The sequence below is a fragment of the Capsicum annuum genome, chromosome 1 (assembly GCF_002878395.1).
Source record: "Capsicum annuum cultivar UCD-10X-F1 chromosome 1, UCD10Xv1.1, whole genome shotgun sequence".
Classification (NCBI taxonomy): domain Eukaryota; kingdom Viridiplantae; phylum Streptophyta; class Magnoliopsida; order Solanales; family Solanaceae; genus Capsicum; species Capsicum annuum.
In genome coordinates, this window is record NC_061111.1 from 147314326 (window position 1) to 147324022 (window position 9697).

Here is a 9697-nt window from a genome sequence, read left to right on the forward strand (position 1 = left end):
CTCTTGAAGAATAAACAATTTATTTATTTTGAACATTGAAAAATAGCTTAATAATTCATTTATTTTGGAATGGAGGGAGCAATAGAGGTACTATGATAAAATTATTATATCGTTCATTGATTTCTTAATAAATGTGTCAAGTTAAAAAATGACAAATAACTTTGCACGAAGAAAGTATTAAATTATTTTTTCAATCGCGATGTCTATTAATTAATAACAGGTCATTAATTGTGGATTCTCATATCGCCACAAAGCATATTATGGTTAACCATTATCACATGCAAACTCAAAGCCAACATTATATCAAAGACGTAATATACAAATATGTGCTTTAATTTGGCATCCACTAGCATTCACGTCCTTAGATTTTGAATTTGCATAAATAGATTTTAAAACAATTATAAAGTTGAACAAGTAAATACACACATTCTACGCGATAAATCACATAGTTACACATATCTTATATGTCAAGTGAAATTTTCTTCGTAGTATGTATGTGTCTACTTGTTCAACTTTACGATATTTTAAGCGTTTAGGAAGAATTGAGATTGTGCCCACTTTTAAAACTTACTAGTCTATCGATACGTGCGTTGCACGTGTATCTTGAGCCATGTATTATAAAATGATGTCAATATACTGCCTGTTGATGCACTTTGGTACTCGTTCTTGCCTCTAATTTGCTGCATATATAGCAAAACTGAGAATTATATATTAGCTAATTGATCATTGTTTTCTATTTTTGAAGAGACATTCATAACGATGAATCCGGAATAGAAAATTATTTTTTAAAAATTATTAGATGGTTTTTTAGTCAAGGTAAGGTTGTATCATAGACCTAGTCCGATTCTTCCCAAACACTTAAATCGGGAAAGCTTTAGTGCATTGGATGACTACTTTTCTTTAGTTTTTTTTTTTTAAAATTGGATTGTTTTAGGTACTCTTTAAATAGAAGATTTGAATGAACAACCACCTGCATATGCATAATCCAACCAAAAAAAAAAAAATTGAAGGAGGAAAACCAGTTATCCGTTAATGAAAAATCCAAAATCTTATAAATTTAATTGAAAAAAAAAGTACATTAGTTTCAGGCTTACATGCTCACCAAGAAAGTATAGAAGAAAATTTATCAGAACTCAAGAGGTATTTCCTTTCATCCGCCTTCAAACTTTTGATTAATTGTATCTCGCCAATCAAGATGATATGCATTTCGGAGAGCGCATCCATAGACGTTCTGCATGTACACATCATAACCAATGGATAATTTTTTGTTATTTCCTTTTTTTTGTTGTTGCTATTTTTGACATATAATTAAAGGATAATCAGACAACACAAGTGAACACCAAAAACAGATCAATGTCTCATGAAAGTCAACAAACCCTATATAATTTCATAAGTGGGGCTTGAAAAGAATAGTATATACACAGACCTTACCTCTACTTTGAAAAGACAAAGAAATCGTTTCCAATAGACCCTTCTCACAAAACTAACTTTATGAATATAACCAACAAAAATTTCGAATAAGTAATGACAATCACCAATGATATTCAAAGTCACTAATAAGAGACAGTAGCATAACAATACTGAGTGAAAATTATCAAAAAAGACTCGGGTTAAATTTCCAACCTTTGTATATACAAAATCGTTATACTTAAAATTATTCAAAATATTTTTAAATAATTAATAAAAGAAAAATTAGAACAATGGAGTGTGGTGTAAAAGATACACAATGTGAACAAATTAAAATAGAAAAAAGAAAAAGAAAGAACACAATATTTATCTGGAACAATTGGATTCAAATTAGTAGTGGATTTCAATATTTTTTAACAAGCTATAAAGATACCCAGAGACCATATATGAATTTTTCGTATATTCAAGATACCTCAAAATGATATATGAACAATATTCATTAATTAATATTCGACTCAATAAATTCTTCGCTAATAACCCGTTTGATAAAAAATAAACTATAGACTTACTTTTATCTGCAATGTTTTTGAAGAACAATAACAATTCGTCCAGTTTGTAGTACCCACAAAATTAAAACTTGGTCAAGCATAAAGGACAAAAATCTGATTAGATTAAAGAAAGAAAATATTCAATACAAAATTTGATACAAAAATAATTGAAAACTATGCAAACTAATATAGGTTACATGTTTAGTATATTAGTTTTAAACTGAAAAGAAAATTAAGAAAAAACAATTTAAACCCAAACAAATTGGAAGAAAAACATACTAATAACAATTTAAGAAAGGTAACAATTTATCTAACCTAAAAAGATTGTATTTTCCTGAAAGAAGTTGTACGTGATGGTAGATTTAAAGACATTAGGATTTAAATAAAGAAACATTTGATGACCAAAATTTAAATTTGTATGAAAATTCTACAATTTTAACATAACTAAAATAAGGAAAGATACATATTCTCAAAATTAGAAGTTTAATACTAATAAATCTCTTATTTTTATTATCATATTAATTTTTTTTCCTTGTTATTTTAACCTACACCAATTTTAAAACGTTTTATCCCTTTTTACGTGCAAATCACGTTTCATCTTTTTTTTTTCCTCCGTGTTGTTCAAACCTATACCAATTGTAATGATTATTAACCTTTAGCCAAACATAACGACTTTATTATATTTATTTCTAGATTTTTCAAATTTCTTAAAATTAAATTTAGTTAATTTAGAATTCTAAAATCAATGGAATAGTATTTGGTTGTCATTAATTTCGATACCTTCTAATAATATTAATTAATTTTCGACTCTTAAATATTAGAAAAATAGTAAAAAAACGATGTTGTATAAAGGAAACTCTTTTAATAAAGGATAAAAAGTTCAAACCACTTTTCTAAATGCCTTCACACTTTTAATATATTATAGATTATAGATATATAATATTATCATTATAACAATTTTAAGATACAACAACGCAAACTCAATTTTACCTGAGTCAAAATCTTTCAATCAACCTTTATATCCCCATGAGATCGGTGTAAGATTTGCATGCATATTGCTCTCTCCTTTCCCTACATAACTTCAATAGTAAAGAACTTTTTAAACATATATTATTGCAATAACCTAGAGAGAATTATTTGTACGATGGATCGATACTTGAAGGTGAGTACTCTATGAAAGGGTACACGTATAGATTACATGTATATTCCCTAAGTCAAGCAATGATTGAAAACGACATAGCACTTCTTAGAGCTTTAGTGGTGTCCCAAATGGTGATCTCCATTGCGGAAAAAACTTTTAGAACTTCAAAACTCAAATTAAGACAACAACAAAAAGTATTTTTGCCCTTGTGTTGTTGTCTTGAAAACGAATCAAATTTGTTTCTTGCATGCAAAAATACATGTCATGGATCAAGCCAACAGTCTATTAAATAACAATTTCAATTAAATAAACAAAAAATGTTAACAAATTAAATCAGATAAATAGTAGAAAACCTACCAACATCTATTACAATAAGTATAAGAGATAGGCCGAATACACACAATTGTTTGTTAGCCAGCTACCTTTATCTGGCTGCTTATAGCTCTTCCAAATTGCAAAAACAAAACACAAACGTCAAAGAACATATTCACAACCCGAAAAGGAAAGAGAAAAACAAAAAACACCACATTGTAGTTCCTTCAAAAAACAAATATTATATGCCTTGCATCCCTTTAATAGATGTTACTTATTAATGTCGCGCGTAGGAAAAAAGGAACTATGTACCATAAATTATTTAACCTTAAATAAACATAATTAATCTCCAAGTCAAAGACAAATTACCTTTAAAACCTAACGTAAATTAATATAAATTTTTTTCCTAATTTATCAAAAATAGACATCTAATTTCTTCCCATATATTTCCTCTCCCTATATATTTTGGAGTCCTCAAAATGTTATAAAAATAATAATATAATAATTGGTAGAAGAGGGTAAAAAGACAATTTTGTCTATTAAGAAAATATTTAATGAAGGACAAAAAATTCAATTCACTTTTATAAGGGTCTTCACACTTTTATTATTTTATAGATATAGATTTTGTCAAATACCCACTTAATTTTTTTTCTATTTAATTTTAAGGGTTAGGGTCCAAAAAGTAGAAAAAGTGGGGTCCACACATGGACCAAGGGGACTTTTCATCATTTTTAAAATTTTGAAAATTAAATAAACTACATATAACATCCTCCACTTTTTTCAATATTAAATAAAATCCCTTCTCTCTCTCCTCTTCAACTTCTCAACTCCCATTGTTCCCAAGACATTTCTCCCAAATGTCATTTTTTATTTTCCTTCTTCTCCAGCGGCAAAGGTCTTGTTTTTGTATTGTAAGGTAAGTTAAAATCAAATTTCAATTACTTGTAAATTCATTCTATCGATTTTTATTACTAACCGTTTCGTAGTGATGTAGTATAGAAATTTTTTTTTGAATGTGGTTGATTAAATAGTTAAAATATCAGAATTTTATAGGTAATTAGTTTGATTCCATAGAAATGATTGAGTTTTGATTCGGCAATTTCAACAAAAAATTTTGGCGATCTCGATGTTGAATTTTGAAATTGTTGTTAAGAAGTTTTGCTTTAGTTCTGATATTTTTTTAGCACTGTAGTGCTAAATGGTGGGATAATTGTTAATTTATAAGTTATTTTGGCTATTTGAATTGAGCAGTGACCTGTTTGTTTGTAGACTTGTGGTCTATGAATTAACAATGCCTAGATTGAAATAAAATTTTAGGTGTATAAAATTTTTTTAAAATATGATTGATTAAATAGTGAAAATTAAAAAATTAATAGTTAATTAGTTTGATTTGTAGCAATAGTTGAGTTTTGATACCGCATGTTTGATTGAAAAATTTTCATTCATCATGCTGTTGGATTTTGATTCAGTTATGGTATTTTTGTATGGTAAACTATTTAATGGTGTGGTAATTCTTAGTTATTTTGGCTTTTTCATTTGAGCATTGAATTGTTTCTATTAGTAGACTTGTGGTCTGTGAATTGACAATGACAAAATTATTTTTAGGTGTAAATTCTGTTAAAAATAGGTAAAGCTAGAGTTGGTGATAAACGCACAATTGATACCGCATCTGGTTCTTCTTCTAGCAGCAGAAAAGGAGGAAATGAGGTAGTTGAAAATACCTCTAAAAGAAAGAAAATTGAAGCGAAAGAGTCGGAATCAAATTCAGAGTTAAAGGTGATAGGTAGATATGTCGATGAATCTAGTGATGATGTTGCTGAGGTTAGTGGTAGTGATGATAGTGAAGGGAGTAAAGGTAGTGAAAAAGACACTGTTGATGGATATACTGATACTTTTTCCATCCCATTTTGTTCAAGGTACGTTTCAGTAGAGCAGCATGATCCTCGAACTTTAATGGACGAGGTTGGATCTTTTTCGGCGAAGATATCGATTAGATCAAGGATGGCTGCATGCCGAGAATTTAAGTAAATTCTTGTTGACCAAGATTTGAAGAAAAAATTCAAGTAGTTATGTTTTGAACACTTGAGAGACATGCCGCAACATCTTAAATTCAATGGGAAGATGGTTCATTATTTGTTGTTGCGGTGTGTTAAGAACAATAAAATGTGTCATGAGATGTGATTTTGTGTGAACAATAAGCCTGCTTATTTTGGCTTAAAGGAATTTTCTTTGATCACGGGGTTGAACTGCTCATTATACCCTAGTGAATCAAAATTGAAAAGGGTGTTAGAGAAGGGGGAGCATTTTTGCTTTAAGGTGGGAAAAAACAAAAACATTGTGGGGGCCAATTTGTTACAGTTGATTAGAGGGAATAAGTTGAACGAGGAGCAGAAGTTTAAGTGTTGTTTATTGTGTTCGTGCACGCCATATTGCTTGCAAAAGACTTGACGAAGGTTGTCGACACAAAATTAATTCGGATGATGGATTCTTTGAGTTTCTTCGAGAGTTATCCGTGGGGAAAAGAGACATTTGAATTGACCATGGATTATCTAAAGAATAAAAATGACCTAAAGAAGTAGGGGGAAGTATTTGATGAGAAACAGAAGGCATCCTATGGTCTAATCGAATTTTCTTGGACATTCACGGTATCTACCATCAATCCTTTAGTCAGTTTATCATAGATTCTTGTTTTATTTATACTCTGTCATAGACTCTGAGTCATTTTTTCACTACTGTATTAATTATAGATTTGGATATACAAGGTGATACGAGAATGACAATGGAAACACGAAACACACTCCAAACAGTCCACAAAGCACAACAAATCGTGGACTAAATGGAGACCTCTCTCGGATTCGCTACAACTACACAATAATGAGATAGAAAGGGGTGTTTTTTCAACACCAAATCAGCCAACCCAAACTATGATTAACAACAAGAATATGAAGAACAAGATAGACTTAACAATGGGAATAACAACAACACAAACGGGTATAATACGAGATACAAATATTACAAGATTACAAGACTGAAAAGGATAGATAGAGTGACATACACTATCTCATGAACTAAGAAACTATGTGTATTCAAGCACCTAGACCCTTAATACAATAATAATATAAACACCTACTCTCTTCGGTGAGCACAAGAGAGACCTCAACCTCCTCTAGCACCCAATGTTCTAAGCAAGAATGCAACACTAGTGATTCTACCCTAGTATCACCCTAGTTACAAGTTTCAGATTTGTGCCTCAAGGAGAGAGGACTTGTCTTTCAATGTTATACAACATTCATTATCATCAAAGTCTAATGAATGAAATCCTAAAAGGTCCTATTTATAGATATTACAATAATAGTGTGAAATGTCCATAATACCCCTCAAGGGTGAGGTGCCCATTAAGTGCAAGAAGTGGTCTGATTTTGGTGTGTTTAGGCCCTCTTTTACACTTCACTTGTGCACTTTCTTGGACGGATTCATTCACGTGCATCCTCGTGGTCGTACTTGTATCATCTTCCCCTTCTTGAAAAGGATTCGACCTCGAATACGTATCTCTCAAAATCAAGAGAAGACAACAAGCACATATCCTCAAGATATGAGGGGTTAGGGTTAGCAAAATACACACATCACATTCCATGCCGAGGAGGGGAAAAACTTGGAGTATATCCAGGGGTCCTTTGTGTTGAACATAAAAAGCTTAGTAAAAAAAGACACAAAGGAAGCGGTCATCATCCATAAAAAGAGATAAGGAAGAACTTTATCTTCCTTTATTAGCACCCATAACCAAACATTGCTTGTCTTCTTTACCAAGCATTAAGTGGGGAGTGTAGAGATTTCCACATTCCAAGAGGGTGTCGGGATCAAATGGAAAATTAGCCAAGGGCCTAAGTCGAGGCTATCCTTTCCTTCCCCTAGAATGTCACTCCCACATTCACACACAAAAATATTTTCATACACATAGTCTCTATGAACAAAACTAATTGCAATGCTTTTGCCACACAAGATGTTCAAAGAGTCATGTGCATTATCAAGATCAATTCTATAGGCATCATCACTAACTTGAGAATTTTTAAGCACACTATTCACATGCTCAAGTAGTGAACTACATTTAAGAGTAAATTGATCATCATTCTCACCAAGAGTACTCATTTCCGAGACTACACATTCCTTGCCTATAAGAGTACTCTCATCTTCCAAGAAGAGATTTTCATCTTTAGGAGGAATGTTGTCACACCATAGTGGGTTAGCATATCGTCTATAGCCTTTAAGGCAAGCTATACCATTATTTTCACCACTAGGTTCATTAGGAGTGTTTACATCATCTTCAAATAAGAAATTAAACCTAAAGAGAGCAAGATCTATCTCACGGACAGATTTGGAACTAGCAAGTGTTTCGCTCTCTATAAGTTCACTATCACGTACCAAAGATGTTTTAATCTCCTCTTTACCTTGGTGTGGTTCGGGGTAGCCCACCTCTTCCTTTGGGAATCTCTCATCACAAGGTGTTTGGACAAGGAATGTTGGATTTTGTGGGATAAGTTTAGATAGCAATTGGCGTAGCCTTTCCACGTGTCATTTCATTTCTTCAATATAGTCGGTGGTGCGGTAAAACGTGGCATTGAGATTGGTGGCAGCTATGGTACCTAAAAGAAAAGACAACAACGAACAAAAACACAAAAATACTTGTTAGCTCAAAAATATCTCACCACACTCTCTCGCTTGATTTTTACCTCACACTTGGTTTCACAAGTGTTGAAAGTCGGCTTGTACTTCGTGAGTGATTGAGGGATGAGTTTATCTTTGCCCAGAATAGATTTTCATTTGAGTTGACTTAAAAGAAAATTTATTTACGGACTTGAACCAACAAATTCACAAAAGAGAGAAGCACACAACAAACACTTAATACGAATGAACGAACACAAAGACTAACAAACAATCTAGTAGATGAGTACTAGTTTGCCAATTAGTAGTGGAACCAACAAAATTGAAACTAAGGAACAACAAAAGGAAACTAAGAAATCTAAAATTTGAGCCAAAATTTGATGCGTGAACAGTAACTTGATGAAGTGGCAGCCACGTATTGGTTGCGGTTTCTAAAATTTTTATTTTTCAAAGTCCAAGCCTGGACAAATTTTAATTTGGATTGGTGAAATTTGTTTTAAAGAGGAAAGAATAAATCTTGGAGCCTTTTTTCAAGTTTCAAATTCCAAGACTTGACCTTTGTAGTACTTTTCCTTAAAACATGGACCCTTGTTTCATGGGAAAGTGGTTGAGAAGTGATGTAAAGTCTTTTGGTGGTTGGGGGTCTTTCAAGACCAACAATTACTTACACCTCTTTCTTTCACCTTTTAGGATCTATCATTCACTTTATGCTCTAACAATATATGAAGGAAGGTGAAGAACTTAAAGAACAAAAACAACCACAACAAGAACAATAACAACAATCTTCAAGAACAACAACAATTCCAACGGCCAACTCCAATCCACAACAACAAACGACCAAGTCTCTTTAGTGTTGTATCTTCGGTTTTAACAAAAGATGAAGGTTGTGAAGAACTTCAAAAACAACAACAACATTCACCAAGAATAACAAAAACAACACTCCTTTCAACAACAACCAAACACACGGTCAATCAAGTTTCTCAACAACAATATCTACCACAACAATGTTCAACAACAATGGGTCAAGCTTATGTTTACAATAATATCATCAAAATACAAGCTCAAATCAAGATATAGACTCAATGTGTTAGTGAGGAACAAAACTAACACTTAGAGACAAGAAAGACAAGTAAAAATATTGGCCAAGACACAACAAAAATATATTTTTTTGTCAAGAACACAAAATGGACAGATTGTTCTTTTTCTGAAATTTTTAGATTTCAATTTTTTTTTCAAGTGAGATAGCCCAAGATTTGATCTTGTAGGAACAAGATCAAGCCATTCTTTGATACCAAATGATACGAGAATAACAATGGAAACACAAAACACACTCTAAACAGTCCAAAAATCACAACAAATCGTGGACTAAATAGAGACCTCTCTTGGATTCACTACAACTACACAATAACGAGATAGAAAGAGGTGTTTTCAACACCAAATTATCCAAACCAAACTATGATTAACAGCAAGAATATTAAGAACAAGATGAACTTAACAATGGGAATAACAATAACACGAACGGGTACAATACGAGATACAAACATTACAAGATTGCAAGAATAGAAAGGATAGATAGAGTGACATACACTATCTCATGAACTAAGAACCTAAGTGTATTCAAGCACCTAGA

The 9697-nt window shown here is 31.9% G+C and overlaps 1 long non-coding RNA gene across 1 annotated transcript in view; it reads right to left on the bottom strand.

Moving 5' to 3' along the window:
* Positions 1 to 1032: 1032 nt before the first annotated feature.
* The window catches only part of LOC124887751, a 34679-nt gene continuing 26014 nt past the window's right edge, over positions 1033 to 9697 (bottom strand). The window contains exons 2-3 of the long non-coding RNA XR_007045549.1: positions 2946 to 3026; positions 1033 to 1231 (exon numbers count right to left, since the gene is read on the bottom strand). This is a non-coding gene — a long non-coding RNA (uncharacterized LOC124887751). The remainder of the gene's footprint in view (positions 1232 to 2945; positions 3027 to 9697) is intronic.